General features: G+C 43.9%; 1 pseudogene; it reads left to right on the forward strand.

Moving 5' to 3' along the window:
* Positions 1-17,391, forward strand: part of LOC113485770 — a 28,187-nt pseudogene that overhangs the window by 5,114 nt on the left and 5,682 nt on the right.

The raw sequence follows: 17,391 nt of genomic DNA on the forward strand, positions 1-17,391 counted from the left end.
TGCCCAGTCCTAATCATTACTCGTGGGTGCATCAAGGTGTGATCACAGCAGACAACATGGATCATGGGGAAGACCCACTTCTCACTAATGTAAATCTGGAGAAACATCAGTGAAATTGAAAAATACAGCAAACAGGATGCTGCCCCCCACCCGCCTAAGTTTCCCCTAGGAATAAAACTCAGCTTTTTCAACCTGAGGATAAATAAGCTGCCGAAAGAGCAGCTAGGGATAGCCTAAAAATTTCTTCAATTGTCTGTGAGCTGAAGCCTGAATGTAAAAGATCTGCTCCAGAGCAAATGAGCTTGACGTAGGAGTTTCTGGTTAACATTCAATGGCCTGGGGTTTGCAGGACTTCAAACGAGCTAGTTATAGGGTTTGTTTGAAGCCTGAAAACTGACAGATCTGAAAGCTGTGGCAGAGACCATGGGTTAAAACCTGCTCATCTCGCATATATATGTAATCTCAAGGAGCAGCTTTTGTCAGAGAAAGACTTGACCCTTTGTCTGGTTTTGACACACATTTTCCTTTTTAATATCATTTTGAAGAGTATCTGTTACTGAAAAGAGCTTATTGGGAATATCTGCTGGCTCCTGAGACTATTATTATAAGCAGGACTTGAGCTACAGAGAGATCAAACAGTCTCCAGCTGCTGAACTTACAGTGCCCTTTCTAGCAGCTGTTGGTATTTTACAGCTTCCAGGATTTGTACATTGCAAACAAGCCTTTTGTACAAAGCAGATATGATTTTCATAGCCACTAAGACAGGCAGTCCCAAATCATGGCGGACGAGTAACTCACTGCACAATTCTCTGGTGTGCTCCAAGTCCTGCGCTCTCCCTTCTCCGGGATGAATGTGAGAGCAAAGCACCACGTTCCCAGCAGAGCTGCGCTCCCTCCCTGTCTGTGCCAGCTGGGATGGGGGATAACTGTTAGATGGGGATGTTGTGGCTCAGGTCCTGCTCATTTTAAAAAGTATGGTGAAGAGTGGAATGAGCTGATCTCACAGATGATACGTTCCATTTTGCTCATGGTATCAGAGACAGAACAACTGCTGTCAAAGCACATGGTTCTTAGGTAGCATAAATCAGTATAGGGAAGAAAAGCAGAGTGCTGGTTTACATTGACATTAAGTTACTCTGTCCCATGCTAGTCTGAAGGGACCTGGCTGGTCAAATATCAATGGGCTGGAAAATTATTTTAGGTGTTTAGCACTATGGGCTGCCTTCCAGCTTATGGTGCAGATTGAGAATTCCCTTGTGTGGGTCTGTCCCCCTTCTGCCAGGTGGCCTTTGATGTCCTGGGCTCCAGTCCAGAAGAGAGGATCTGTGTTTACAAGCTGACTAGGGGTATCATGCACTTGGGCACTATGAAATTCAAGCAGAAGCCAAGAGAGGAGCAGGCAGAGGTGGAGAACACGGAGGTAGGTTGAGATCTTACGCGTGGTCACAGCAAACCAGGACAAAACCAGCATGCTAACAGCTCAGCCAGTTTGTTAAGATTGAAAAGGCTGCTAAAACCAGACTCTTGTTTCCAAGGAATTTAAAATGACCTTAAACAACACACTGATTTTTTTTTTTTTTTTAAATGAACAGATGTGCTATTGAGAGTCAGAGCTGGCATTCACAGCTGCCACAGGGCAGCAGGCCTAGCCAGATGGCTGAGCTGTCAGCTAAGGACTTGATCCTTCTTTGTTGAACAGCTCTTGCTTTGCAGGTGTTTTCAAAGCTATGGTGGAGCAAACATGCACATACCTCCCAGAGCATTCAGGAGCCCACATACCTTGTTTGAGGTGTGTGTTATTGCCTCCTCTCCATCCATCCAGCTCTGCTGAATGGTACGTGTGTGAAGGGACGGAGCTGAGACTGGCCTCCCTTCTGTCCTTCCCAGTGAGCTCCCAGCAGGGCCTGAAAGCAGAGCCTGTAAGCATTTTCCTGAGTGTGCAGCAAGGGAATGGGGACAATGAGTGATTTTCCTCCTGTTACTCAGATTAACATGTTAATCTTCCCTCCAGTAGTGGCTGACAAAGCTACTCAGCTCATGGGTCTGAAGTCTGGAGAGCTCCAGAGGAGGTATCACCCCGCCCAGGGTGAAAGCAGGGAACAAGCTGGAGCAGAAAGACACCCTCTTAGCACTGTAGTGCCAGAACTAGGGATTTGGGCAGCACAGCATGTTCCCCAAGGCCACTGATGGCCACTGAAGGCTGATGTTACAACAACCATCTGGGCAAATCACCCAACTTCCTCAAGCCCAAGGGAGACAAAGGCAATGGAGGAGAAGCTCACTTTGAGCACAGCGGTGCATTACCTTGGCACGGTAAGTGCAGACCAGGGCTGTTCCTGCCTTACCTCTGTCTCTAACCCTCAGGAAGCTGGAACACACACTTCGAGAGGTCAGACATGAGATCAAGACTTAGAGGCCAAGCTCTCCACATGAACAGCTCACGTTAAACTTCCATAAGCGTTGGAATGGGCTGCCCAGGGAGGTGGTGGAGTCCCCATCCCTGGAGGTGTTCGAGAGTAGGGTCGATTTGGAGCTTAAGGATATGCTGTAGGTGGGAACTGTGCTAGGAGAACGGTTGGACTAGATGATCTCCAGGGTCCTTTCCAACCTAGATGATTCTGTGATTCCGTGATATGTACAGCAACACTGGGAAAACTACTTTGCTGGTGCAAATTAATGTGTCTCTGTTGCCTTAAAGAAGTACTGCAGCTCAGAAATACTTTCCAGTAACAATTAATTGAAAACACTGATTGTGCAAATGTCTGACCAGTGATGCAACAGTCAAGCATTTTAACATACAAAGAGCAGCAAGGCTGTTTCATGACTCTTCAACATGTTGCCACTGGCCTTGATTAAAAATATAATCCTTATAGATATTCTGAAAAGGAGCAAACCCCAGAAAACTCAAGCCAAAGCTTGTTTCTAGTAACACAAAGCTGTAGGAAAGCTACCCAAAAGGCACATCAGCCAAAGGATTAAATTAATTTTTGCTTCTGTTGCTTACATGTTGCTGGAAGAGCCAGAGTCCTGCAGTTCGCTGCAGCTTGTCTAGCCTTTCCTGGTGTATGTGACTTGCCTCTCTGCTGTGTTGTCAAGCAGCCATGCTAATGCTTAGCAGCAGGAACAGTATTTAAGCATATTATCGAACTCCACCAGTTATTCATATACTCCACTGCACAGACATACTGACAGAACATGATCAGAGCATGAATCACAAGCCCTTTGCTCTATCTTTTTTATACTCAGCAACTATTTTCTTTCTTCGCTACCAAGCAGGTTTTTGAAAGTGACATTTGACTGTGCCAAAATATGTTCTGATTGTGTTTGGTTATACCAGTCTATAAGCCACATTGTCCACTCTGTCAGCATATCAAAGTATGAGCCTAAAAGGTAAAAATATAATTGCTCCACAACATCCTTTCCTTTGGCAGCCCTGCAGAATCATTTAGTCAGGGCAAATGGGCTTTCCATGGTAAGGGCCGAGACACTAGGGAGTGCATTAATGCTATTCCCATGCCAATGTTAACTCACTTCCTTTCCCTGTACCCACAGAGGGTTTTTCCCTCTCTGCACAGGTTAACAATCAGAAACCTGCTTCCTCATGCACTGCTCCTGGGCTGTTCTCTCGCTGTGTCTGAACTGGTCATGCCTTTTCTCCCCTGCTCCTTTTCAGGTGTGACACAGTATCAGAGGGTGGCTACAGAAGGAGGATCCCCTGAATGAAGCAGTGGTGGGTTCAATGCAGAAATCCAGCTCTGGGTCCTCTTTAAAAGAGGAGGAGGCTGCAGGTAGGGTGAACATTATGTCGTACAATCAATACTGTCAGCTCTATGTGTCGGCAAACAGATGTTGTTGGTTCTGGTGCCCAGTGCTCCCCCATCACTCTGTTGTGGAAAGGATTAAGCCTGTCATTGTAACACACTCTTCGTCCAAGTATCTGCCTGTGTCTGCCTCTGCATACTTCTCTTCGGTGCTGAAAGACAATCTAGCTCTGTCCTTGAAAATTCTGCCCCTCCAGCACTGAGAGAGGCAGACGGTACACAGCACGTTCGTGTTGCTCAGTGAAGGCAGTACCAAGCACTGCTGCAGAAACATGCTTGCACAGATGGAGGTGTGAATGCAGTCCCAGCTTAATGACAGGCTACAAAATCCCCTCCTGGCAGTCAGTGGCCTTCTGCAGCCCAGACAAATGTCAGGTTTCTATCAACCAGAAAAACTTGCTGCCTACTAGGATTGTCATCAGCCCAGCCCAGGACTCTGCAGTTGAAAGGTGAACAGGAAAAGGTTTAGGAAACTGCTTTTCAGATTTTGAGCTATCAAACAGGCAGGGTCAGACCTCATTTCTACTTCCTGCATGTGCAACTCCATCTCAGCCTACACTGAACTGGTAAAGCAGCATCAGTGTAAGAGAGAGGAGACTGACTTAGAGCGCAGAAGATCCTGTATGCCAATATACTGTGCGTGCAGCTTCTCTTCTTTCCTAAGGAATATATTCACTTCTGGTTTGAGGATTTATTTAGAGTAGTAAACAATGAATGAACAATCTCCTAACCAAGGCAGAATGCAGGTAAAATGATGGATATCTTTATTTGGTTAGTAGTTTATCCAGACAGCACTGAACTGCTAACTTAAGTCAGTTAAGACAGATTTATGTTGGAGGCTACAGTACACTGCTTCAGTGTGACTCCTTTTCAAAAGCATTTCTCACAGATTCTGTGCAATAACATTGATTTTAGCTGGTGGCAGCAAGAGGCAGAAAAGAGGGTCCTCTTTTGTGACTGCCTCCAACTTCTACAAGGTAAGCAATCATCCGTGCCTTTATATTTAAATTGCCATCAATGCCTTTGTATTCCAGCAGCAGCTCAGCTTCCCTGCTTTATCTTCAACCCTGCCTAAGGCTGGCTAATGTCATTACCAGTGCAGAACTAAAAGAAATTTTGGCATCTAGTGTCACTGGTGTCATTTAAAATGCCCTTGGGCATCTGGAACATCCACAAGGGGCAAAAAGAAACAAGAGGGCTGAGAAGAGACCTGTGCTCTTCTGGAGCAGTGGCTGGTGATACATGAATGCAACTAAAATGTCGCTATGTTTAGGCAACTGAAAGCCCTCCAAGGACTTGCAGGGTCACACGTATATGGCAGAGCAGGGGATCACAACCCAGTCTCCTGGGATGCAGGCCAGCACCATGCCTTCCTGAGAGTGGTGTCACAGTACTTACATTGGCTGTCACCAGTGCTAGAAATAGGACAAGAAAGGTCTGAAGAAGCCTGTGAGTATTTTAGCTGGAAAGCCACAAATGAAGAGGGGAAATACATTATGGGGAAAAGTCTTGTGTTACTAGAATTCAAATTCAATCTAGTCCTTTCAGACACCCTTGGTTGGTTTTATTATGCACCGTGCTGCCATTTCACCCCCTCCTGATCCCTGACAGCCATGCAGGAGCTTTCACAGAAGCCTAAAGGAGGTTCCTGTGTGCTGCCTCTTGGCTGTAGCACACTTCTGTCTCTTGTGGCTGGTCCACCCAGCAAATAAAAGCCAACTGTTTTTACCAGTGCAGGGAGCTATTCCTCTAGGCTTGCTGGTGGAGAGCAGGACTTTCATTGTTAACTCTTCAGAGGGTAATCCCTGAAGGAATGGTTATATAACAACTACAAGCCTGAATCACGAAACAACATTTACCTAAAATTGTTTCAGGTTCACACCATGCCCAAAGTTGCTTCCGTGCATGTAAGCTTGCTCCCCTGGGCCATGCAGGACCAGGCTCACTTTCTACATTGTTGTGTGGGGTTTTTTTGGTGTGTTTGTTTGCTTCCAGCTGTGAAATGCAAATGACTTAATAAACCAGAAGGTTTTCTCTCTCCAGCCGTGGTAACTCCTGTTAGTTTTTTTGCTCCATTCCTCTTTGCTTCATTCCAGGAGCCACTGAACTAGCTGATGACTACTTTGCACAGCACATCCCCGCATTTCATCCACTGCATTGTTCCGAATGAATTCAAACAGTCTGGTAAAGCGATCCTCGGGCAAAGCCACACAGTGCCTTCAGCACAAGCTGTGGCTGCCTGAACAGCAGATCTTTATTCAGGAATGAAAGGTGTTGGGCCATCACTTCACAGACTACCTTGCACCCTTTCAAGGGAATGTTAGTCTGGGAGACGCTTCCAAGCACCAGGGTTAGAGCCAGGATGTCTAACAAACCTCTCATTTCGTGAGAGAAGCACAAAGAATTAGGAAATACACAACCTGGAACCAGACAAATTGACACCATTATTTATTAGGCTGCATTGCCTCCTGCAACCCTTTTTTTTGCAGGAACAACCACAGAAACTGCATTGCAGAGGGGAAGAGCAACATAAGTTTTCACCTATGATATATAATAAAGTGGAAGGGCAAGTAATGGAGAGCAGTGAACAGCAAACAAATCCGCTGTGAACAGGCGGGTACTCCTGTTGTTGGAATTCCAACGCTATTAGTGAATGCACAGCTTCCACTCTCAGCTGCCGGAGGTCTGCATCCCGTGCAGCGATCCTGTCCATGGGAAATCAGAGGGAGTGGGTACAAATGCCCATCTCTAATGCTTCTGCATCCCCCTCCAAGAGCTTCCACATTGCACAGATGGGTAGAAACATCCACAAGCTTCCCTACCACCAGGATTTCAGTGCTGTGCCTGGGGGGGCTAAACCAGAGAAGATCTTAAGCAGAGATCAGCCTTTCTGCACTGCCACTAACTGTAGCTATTCCATCATTATACCCATCTTTCTCATTTTAGATACCAAAGCCTGAATCCCAGCACAGTCCCTCCAGGGTCTGTAGACAATAATGTGGCATCAGAGTTGCTGCTTGGCTCTACTGGGAAAAGGAGTACAGACTTGCTATAGCAAGGTACTATTTACTCCTACCAAATTGAGCTAAATAAATTGATGGCAGTTATGACTCAGCATGCCTTTGGTGTAGATATAGCTGCAGAGTTTCTACAGCAACCCGTTTCCTCATGCATATAATGTTCTCTCTTACACATGCTCCCAAAACTGACTTTTAATCAGACAGTACAGTTAATATAATGCAAATGAAGTGCACCTTCAGCTATGTGATAAATCTCACTTGGTCTTTACTATTCCTTAGTCAGGCAAAAGTCCTACTTAACTGATCATTTATCCAGTTTAAATCTGGAAAGGAAAATGGAGAAAGACTGTTGTAGCTATCTAATATTAGCAGCATATATCATTAATTTTGCACATATGTTTTTGTCATAACATAATGAAAGTAGCAATTGTAACAGCCACGCAAAAGGGAGCATTCTGTTCTTTGCATGAACCTAAAATCTGCATTTCCCAACTTTTATAATAATTACACAATATTCATTACTCCTCCAGCCTATTCTATGCTTAAATGTCAACATATGGATGGAAGTTATAGTGGGCCTGACACTGCCCCGATCTTACTTCTAAAGCCAACAGCAATAAGATTACTGCTATTATTTTCTCATTGTCACTGAAACAACTTATGAGTGTTTCCTGTCATAGGAGAGCACGAGGTATATTTGGGTTTCATCAAGGAAAATACTTCCACCCCTGCTTTACTATATGTCACTTAGCTAGATCTTACAATGATCCTAATGTATTTTTTATAGCTAGACACCTTGGGCATGGAAGAGGCTGAAGACCTCTGTAAATCCATGCTAAAGGTGAATGGAGCCCAATTCTAAATATTAGTCTTCCATTTCCATAACCTCCCCAAACTTTCTAATTTTTATACATGTAAACAGAGAATCAGACAAGATCACAATGGGATAAAATCAACATGTAAGACCAAACACGTAGAATATCCTAATTTCTGGGTGCTAATACATGGCACGTCCAGAGTTTCATAGTCCCAAAGGTGACCTAGAACTCCAGGTTCTAAGAGTCTCCTGTGTCCCAACATATTTTTCTGTGCTGGGATCCTGGCCACACTGGAAGACATGAGAGATGAACCTCTGGCAAAGTTCATGATCATGCTGTAATGTCATGCTTGTGGCTTCCTGATGAGGATTGAGTACAAAAAGATGCTGGAAAGAAGGTATCCTTGGGGAGAAAAAAAATAGAAACTACTCTGTGAATCCAAGGCAGCATTAATGTAATTAATTTACTAGCTGTAAAGCAATATTGCAGCTAGACAGCTGGGTAGCTCTGTTACCTCCTGTGCATCCACTCCAAAGACCAACAGCTGGAGGAGCTCTGTAATCTGGTAGTGAGCATTATCCCTGTCAAGAAACCCGAGCTCACATGGTGATGCTGTGAGTCTCCTGGAACTCAACCACAACACATACGTTTATGAGTCACAAGATTCTGGTTTCGATCTGTGCGCTTTTTCTGTCACTGCCTATGGCATCTGTGCCTGCAGGATAGAGGAGAGGAAAGACGGGAGGCAAAAAACACCCTTTCAATTAGCTTCAAGTTTATTTGTACATTCATACAAAAATTTTTATTTGTATATTTCCAGCAGTATTTGTTTCTTCTAGTGCATGAGAGCTTCAATTTCTACCTCCACAGTAGCATTTTAAAAACAAATTCAATTCTGCTGTCCTTTTTCCTACCTCAGCAAACTGCTGTGACTCTTCTTGCATGCCAAAAAATCGTGGGGCATCGAGGTCTACCCCATTTGACTGAGATCACATACTGACTCCAGCATTCCATGTGACCGCTTTGTGTCCCACGACGTACATTGCCTGGAAAGAGCTGTTTCTAAGCCCCACATGTTGTGTTTGCTACAGGCTAGGCCTGATGGCAATTCAGAGGAATGTCCAGAAGCTTCTGCAGCTGCTTTTCTAGGGAGGTGGAATTTGTACATTAGGGTGAGGAAAATACTCCAAGGATTGTCCTGTTCTGCAGAATTAAACAGTGGCAATTACAGGCACTGAGAATCTTGGGATGGCTGCACAGGGAAGATAAGGGCTGGGAGGAAAAAATAACAGCCATGTTCACTTAAGTAAAGACACTGAGAAAGCTAGTGACTTCCTTGTTAATTATTAATATGGCAAGGGGCCTGAATGATTTCTTTCCAAATCAGTGCCAGAAAAGTTAGTAAACGGAGAAAACCCTGAAATCTGAGTCTAAGTTTGCTACCTCCAGGGAGTAGAGAGTGTCTTAGAAATTCAAGACCTGGACTTCCCACTTCTCAAAACAGCATAGAGAGAAGTGGTGAGGTTATGAGCATAGGAATACAAGATTTCACTATTCATTAACATTTAAAAGCTGCAACAAAGCTGCTAATTGACTTCTCTTAAGCAGGACCACATTGTCAATGTGAAGGGGCAGTTCCAGCTCAGACTTTCCTCACTTAGACTCAGGATGGATAATTCAGTTCGTTTCTTGGTAAAAGGAAAGAAATTGTTGACCAAGATACTCAAGCTTAAGTGAAACAAAACTATGTTAAAGCCAATTTTCCACATATAGGTGAAACAAAATCTGCCTTTTTACCTGGGGACACACCTTCCCAACTCCAGTGCAAAGCAAACGAACTTCCATAACCTTAGAAAGAAAGAGCTTTCAAAGGGTTCTGGTCCCATTTGGACTGATAAGAATCTAGATCATTATAAGAATCATACTGCATTTCTATCGGTTCAGAATCTGGAATACAGTCCTGATTTCTATGCTGGCACCATAACAACCTTTTCTAGGAGTTGTATTACTCACCCTATAGATATGAAACCCTCTGCACTAAACAGGCATTTCAGGAATCACCAGGCCTCCCACTGGTATGCAAAAAATAGTAGGATCTGATAATAAAATGACCACCTCAGGGCTTTCAGGGACCATTATAATAGAAAAGGCTTGTTCTGGGAACCTCATTAGTTGAACTCCTCACTTCCAGGTGAAGCTGTTGCTGAATGTGGCCGAACAGGAGGAGGAAATGTAACTGAAGGAACTGGAGCTGAGAAGCATCATGTCAAAGACTCGGGAGCTCACAGAACATGCAAAAGAGCAGAGGAGCAGCCAGCCACCCTCAGCCAGGAGAAGAACGGCCTCCGTGTCCAGCTGCAGGCCGAGTGTTACCAATAGGGGATGGTTAAAGGTTGAGTAGTTATCGTTTTGGCAGGGCATTGGCTTTCTCAAATGACTTAGAAGAGGCTCCTTTTCTGAATATAGAAAGAATAAAGAGCATATGGGATGATGCATGAGATTCACAGACAGCCTGACAGTATCCTAAATAAAGTTAAATCCTTAGATGACAGAGGAGACTGAGAAGCCTCATGGCTAAAGCAAAGGAGCTGTTGGCACAAGTCCTGAGTTCTCTTCCTGGTCAACCACTGATCCTCAGCATGATCTACAGCAAGTCAGGGTGGCATCTTTCTAAAATGCAAACTCTTCTTTAAGGATCTGTGTGTATACAAACAGATTTTTTCAACACTTAACTTTTAGAAGCTATGGCCTGAGTCATGGAGATGCAGATCAACCATAACAACAGGTATGTTAAAGGAATCTTAAACTCTGAAGAAGAGGCAAAATCTTGCATTTCTTGCAAATGAAGGTTTGCTGCTGTAGGAGGCAGGAGTTGTAGCAGCCTTTCATAGGATGAACACTGGCTTCCCACCCCTCCATTAGGAACAATGCTGAGGAATGCCTGACCCCAGTGATGAAATCAAAGATGGACCTACTGAGCCAGATTCTGGATATGAGGAGCTGACACAAGTGCCAGCAAGCAGATGCTGGAGGATTAGCTCAGTGACGTGAAATGTGACTTGGAAGGGCTGGAGACCACCTTGGCTAAAACAGAAGTAAAAGCAGGTATGAAGCATGAGAGAGAATTTTTTTTTTTGGCCTTATTCTTCAAGGAAATGAACCCCAACAACCATTACAGCTTCTTCAGACAGCATTGGGATGCTCAGATTCATTCAGCTCATCTCGCCCAGAGTTTCTTATATTGTCTTCCAGTATCTTATATAGCCTGGGATAGATTTAATTCTACATTTCACCTTTCTATGCCATAATAATAGTAATTTCACAGCAATTTCTAGGGATCCCTCTACCTAAAGACACCTGCATCTCCTCTATATTTTTTATTAATTTTTTAATCACTTTTACATGGCAATCCTGGTAGGCCTCTACTTATAAAATAACCCCCTCCACAGCCATTGTACTCCTTTCCACCTAGCTTTGGTGAATACTTCTCCCTCTCCTGCACCTGAACTGTTTTTTATTTAACGTAATTGGAGAAGTTTTAAATCTGTACTGTAGCAGCCATGTGGCTGTCTGCTGCTTCTTCTGAAGTCAGTGTTAACATCCACAGGATGTTAAACTCACAGATGCCTCATATGCCTCAGAATTTATTAACTGAATCTCAGATTCCTTCTAAAGAAATACAAGGTTCCAGTGACATTTTGTCCTGATGCTGCTAACGGCTTGTGTGATCCACAAAACCTGTGTGATGTTCCCTTTCCTGTCTGCAGGCATTAGACCACAGAATTCGAACTCTGACTTCAGATCTCTCTGCTCTGAATGACTCAGTCACTAAATTCCAAAAGGAGAAAAGGGCTTTGGAGGAAGTTCATCAGGCAGAAATAACTGCTCCATTTTTCTTTACTCTCTCCCATTCTCATTCTCCCAGTCTAGGGAAAGGAAAAAAAAAACATTGTCTGCTTGCTTAATTACTGCGAGACTAGTGTGCTGCACAAACAGGAAGGCAGCCGTGTTTTTCTAGGTATTAACTCATGGCAGCACGATGAAGTGTTGCCAATTTTTGCCACTGCCCAAAGGAGCTATGTGAATTGCTGAGGGCAAGCAGGATTCTTCTGTAAGAGTCAGTGCTGGACCGAGTTCCTGTGGGCCTATTGAAAATGCACACACAGAACTCATACTGCTTTCAGGAAGCACCACAGATGAATCTATTCTTTGGGGTTTCAGTCTGTTGCCAGGGCAGCATAGCTAGTTTCTCATTGAACTCTGTGCACTAGTCTTGGTCTCTTCCCTCCTAGAAAACTGCAAGGTGAGGAGAATAAAGCGAGACACCTGCCCAAGAACAACATCAAACTCCCCACTCAGATGCATGAGGTGAGGTGCAGCTGTTATGGTCTGTATTTTAGATGACCCTCTTTAGTATGTTTTTGACATCCTGGGCCCTTCTGATAAACACCACCTATATGTTTGTTAGAAAGTTTTTTTACACTGATTACTCTTTTTTCAATTAGCTGTAGGACAACTGGGAACAAGAAGAGAAGATCCATGGCAAGGTGGAAAAGGCTCATCATAAAGTGACCTCAAAATGACAATTGCTAATCTCAATGAGATGAAATGAGCCAAACCTGGAAGGTGTTGTAAGGAAGTAAGTGTCAATTGTAACAGAACTTCCCAGGGTACAGGATCCTACTGGGTGCAGTTGTGCTATGTCATAGCTGTGTCAGGATTAGCTACACCTGAAAAGTCACTGGGAAAATCCAGTCATACCCTGATCTCTTCAGTATTAACCTAATTACAAGTATAGTTCAGTAGTTCAGGCAAGCAGAATCAAAATTACAGGATTTTGTTTCCTAAGTCTTTCTCTGACTCACTGTCTGATATTTGTAATTCATCTTCCACACTCACCCACATATAAAATGTGTATTATCACTGGGAAGTTATGAGGCTTAAATGATTCATGTTTATGTAAGGCCTTATGATCCTCAGATAAAAACTGTTTTAGAAATGCAAAATATTATCACAAATTAGAACTTTATTTTAGTATCACTATTGACTACTTTAGTGATGGGTCTGCCAGCACTTCTCTGACAAACCTCCCCTTAGAAATTAACTTCCCAGAATACAAATATCCAAACCACTAATTTACCTAGTTAAAGAGCTAAGTAGCTAAGGCAGTGTGTACAATCATTAATAAATACTGGCAAGCTTTGCTAATTCAAATTCTAACACAGCGCTCCACAGGGACTACAAGATACTTGTGCTTCAGAGCAAGGCCACTGGGATGCTTAAGTGACAGAAGAAAAATTAAGTGCTGGTGTTAGTCTTTCAGAGCTGCAAACAGACGACTCAACTTCCTGGCCTGCTTGTGCCTTGTGCAGACTAGTTAATGATGGGGTAAGGAGGAGCTTCAACAGAGGCAAAAGGGACTTAAGCGCCCTGCCAGTCCCACTAAGGAGGCAGGACACTAGATCTCAACCCACTTTCAAAAAAAGATTAACCTGTTCACTACAGAGCAGAAACATTTATTTGGCTTAACTAATTTTCTGTAACATCCTACCTTTTCTTACCCCACAGCAGCCTGTTTGCACAGCTTTGTCTTTTTGGTAAGACTGAATTGGCATAAAAGATTACTACAGACCTTTTAAACGTAACCTGTTAAAATGGAGTCTGGAGCCTACCACTCTTTAAACCCTTAAATAACAGAACCAGCTGAGATCTAGTATTTATTTTTCCCCAGGTAGATTTTGACTTCTTTTCTACAGTAGGTTCTGACTCCTTGTCTACGAGCTTGTGAAATTCCTCAGATTGGAAATATTTGCCTTTTTAGCTTCCAGTGAATCAATAGTTCAGCCAGCTTTGAGATCCAGCTTGTTTTGTATATTATCTGCTCACTAAACTTCACTTTCTTTGAAGTCTGGGGAACTGTATGCTCACTGCAGATCTCCATGGTGCTGTGGTCAGAAGAAAGGCTATGTGCTGCAGAGACCTCCTCTTCCGCTTGCAGGCAGCCAGCAAAGACGGTTGATAGACCTTTTCATCCACATTAATGCCAGAGGCTCCTACAAGGCACTCTCCCCTTCACTGTGAAAGGAAAGGTGGTAAATAAAAACAGAAATGAGGCCACAGCTCACAGGATGCACAGTGTTACCATTCTGAATTCAAATATTTCTTTCATCCAACTATTTCAGTGCCCAAATATTTAACTAAAAAGCCAGCATTTCAACAACAAACAACACCCCCCCCCCAACCCCCCCGCAAACCTAGATTGCACCTATTTCTACAAACAAGCCTCTGTTTCCCTCAAGTAACCAAATCAGGTGGATGACATTCCTGAAGGCCAAATTCCAACAGATACAGGAAGCTAACCATGCTGCAGATAACATCAGTTGCCTACTGAGACACCTGGCCAGGTATTTCCTGCCTTGTTGGCTCAGTATTCCCTCCCAGCTGTAGATCTCTCCCAGGAAACAAAATTCAGTAGAGCTGACAAATGTATAGATGAGAGAGTGAAGAAATTAAGATTCTTGTTTGTATTTCCACAGATTTCTCTCACATCTCTTGCTCATAGACACTGCTGTGCTTGTGTGTGCCCTCCAGGCCCATGTACCCAAGAGTTGGAAGACCTGGAAGTTGAGCATGCTGTAAGAACACAGGTAAGGAGGAAAAAACTCCTCAAGGGAGTGATTACACCTCTGAAAAGACCTGACGAAATTAAACTCCTAATTAAAAAACAAAATTCCTGAGGAAAGAGTAATCAGATGGACAACAATCTTGCACTCTAGTTTCAGCCTCTAGACTCACCGTTATAAACTGCACATGCTACTCCTTTCCCAGAAACCTCTGAAGCAGACAGTTACTGACAAGGCAGTCCCTACAGAGCAAGAAAGTAGCAGGTCAGGGAAAATGGGCATTTCTCTGTCCTGTGCTTCAGCTGTCAAACCACTCCACCCACTTTTTAGAGTTCTGTAGTGATGGATTGATCTACTCTAATAAATCTTACGTAAGTTGCCAGGATGTGGTTGTTAAATACATAATCAGATTCATTAACAATGGAAAAGCCTGAAGATAGTTCAGTTCCCAAAAGGTTATATTTTAATAATGCTCTGAACACATTCTGATGACTAATACAAATTGATAGCATCAATAATAAGTAACATTTCCATATCAATTCACTCTAGAAATGCTAGCTAATTAATTCTCAACTGTACCAGCAGATAGGTCAGTGTTGTTGAACACCTTGCACAGGTGGGAATACAGAGGTAAAGGAACTTGTCCAGTGGCACAAAAATCAGCAACGTCAGTTAAAGCAGAGCATAGTGTTGGGGAATTCTTATCCCCTCTCTGATTATGCCTCACACTTGCTGCCGTTGTTTCCAAAATGGTTATACTTCTAAGTATACACAGGCTCTTTGGCATGAAATAAGAATTTGTTCCCCTCTTTCCCACTAGGTGGAGAAACAAAGATTGCCTGGAAGAAGCTGGTGTTGCAACAGCTGCTCAGGTCAGACACCTTCCCAGCATCTGAGCATCTTGTCTTATTCCTAGGAGGATGAGAAACATCACTTGGACTCTCCAAAGGAGCAGCTTTTTCAGCAGCTTCTCTGAGCTCCTAAGCAGGCCAGATCCTGCAGAACTTACCCAACCTTCCCCTTACACTGCGAACCTTGGAAGAGGTAAAGCACCAAGGCTCCATGAAATTCCCCATAAGCTTTATTATTCCTATAGAACTGAAGTGGAAGGATATCAGAGATTCACTAGAAAGTTTCTAATTCAGGAGCACACATTAAAAAGAGGAGGCAGAACTATTAGATGTATTTTCTATTGTTTTGCAAAGAAAATACACAGCGTGCAGTCCAGAGAATTACTCTGAGCTTTAGCAAGGAGGCCTAGAGATGTTTAATCTTTCTGGAAGATACTGACCTTCTAATGGCTTAATACCAAAGATGGTATTTGTCCCAAATAAAGAGACTATAAAAGCTAAATAAAAGGCTTCCAGAAGCCTTTCTTATAAAGCATCCCTGAGGGCCTTACCAAGCCTCCAGGGCTGCCAGATCCCAGCTGACAAGAAGTACTTGGCCCCTTCTCAGATCTAACAGAATTGCAAGCAGGAAGCTGGGCTGCTGAAGCTGCTCCTCGAGCTGGAGGAGGGAGCCCTGCAGAGCAAGGCCACAGGCTCTGACCTGCGCGGGAAGCTCTCAGTTGCCAGGCTGAGACGGCAGAGCTCGTGGAGCAGCCCCCGAGTGAAAGTGAAGCTGGAGATGGACGAACAGGTCATGAAAGCAAAGATGGGTGACCTCAGTGCAAGTATGGAGTCTCTTAAGAAATCCAAGGTGAGAGGCCAGCAGGGAATTCCTCAACAAACCAGCAATGCAGCCACGAGTGCAGCCATCAGTGCAAGGCAGAATGCAGCCCTCTGCAGTGGGAGCCAATTGACAGCAGAAAGCAGTGATTTGCAGGTGGTGCTGAATGCTGCCTGTCCTGACTGATGGCATGGGCATCCCTCCCGCTAAAGATCAGGACACTCTGCACTCCCCCTGGCTATTACAGTCATCCCATTGTAATTACAACCAACTGGAATAAACTGAGTTTGCAAAAGAGGGAGGATTTTTTGGCCCTTCGAGGTTTACTCAGCATCATATGACTAACTTCTCTCTTACAGCCGAACTCAGATGCTCATGTTCACAAGCTGGAAGATAACCTGTCTGCAGCCAATGCCCAGCTGGCTGAGGTGGAGAAGAGCCAAGCTGAAATTAATGCCATCAGGCTCCAAGGTAAATTCCTTGACAGCTTTGTTCAGTGTTACCTCCTTCTGATCCTCCTCTTCCCCTACATTTCATCCAGCTCTGGCAGCCCTGCCCTGTTTCCTCTAGCAAATCTGCCCAGTCCTTCTTCTAGCCTTCACTTCTCTGTCTCTCTAGTTAGCTTGAATTAGTTCCTCTGCTGCTTCTTTACGCAGTTTTCCCACAGCCAAAACCAGCCAGCTGAGTCAGGAGCACAAGGAAGCTCAGAGCAGGCTTAACCAGATTGTCCACATGAAGATTTCTCTCACCTCACAAGCAGATGACTTCAAGAGGCAGCTGGATGAAGAGTCAAAGGTACTGGGGACCACCAACTTGCCTACAGAGGTGGTTATTACCATGGGACATGCTGTGCCTGCTCTTTTGCATGCTGTCCACTTCAGAGTAACAAATCTTTTGTGTTAGCTCTCACAAAGGAAACCTTTCTCATCTAAATTAATCTCTGGGCTTGTTACCAGCTGATCTTGGAGACAGTGTGGGGGGCATGAGCCTTGTATGGATACAATAATACAGAATCTCCTATGAGTCAGCAGCAAAGAGCAGATTTTCACATATTTTCTCAGTCCACTGTCCATTCAGTGGATTGTGCAGCAGTTTATTTGCATAGATCGCACAAGTTTGGCTCAAAATACACCAGCATTTCAGGTCTCTGAGACATCTGTCTTGGAAATTTCTGCTTATCTCCAAAGAGTAATTCTAGTGCTGCACCTGTATATCAAAAGTCTGGCAGGAATCGTCTCTGTGTTCAGAACAATCACCAAATGGGTTTACTGCCATAACTCTTTTGAAACACTGTTTGAGAGAAAACAGTGATGATGACAAGCCAAGTTCTGTTTTCAGCTGTATGAGCTCAATCCAATTCACTGCAGTACAGCAAAAAACAGGTACGGAGAACAGAAACTTGGCTCCTGACCAGGAAGATATTTTGAAGCCCAAGATG

Source organism: Athene cunicularia (assembly GCF_003259725.1).
Source record: "Athene cunicularia isolate RWA chromosome 14 unlocalized genomic scaffold, athCun1 chr14_part1, whole genome shotgun sequence".
Classification (NCBI taxonomy): Eukaryota; Metazoa; Chordata; class Aves; order Strigiformes; family Strigidae; genus Athene; species Athene cunicularia.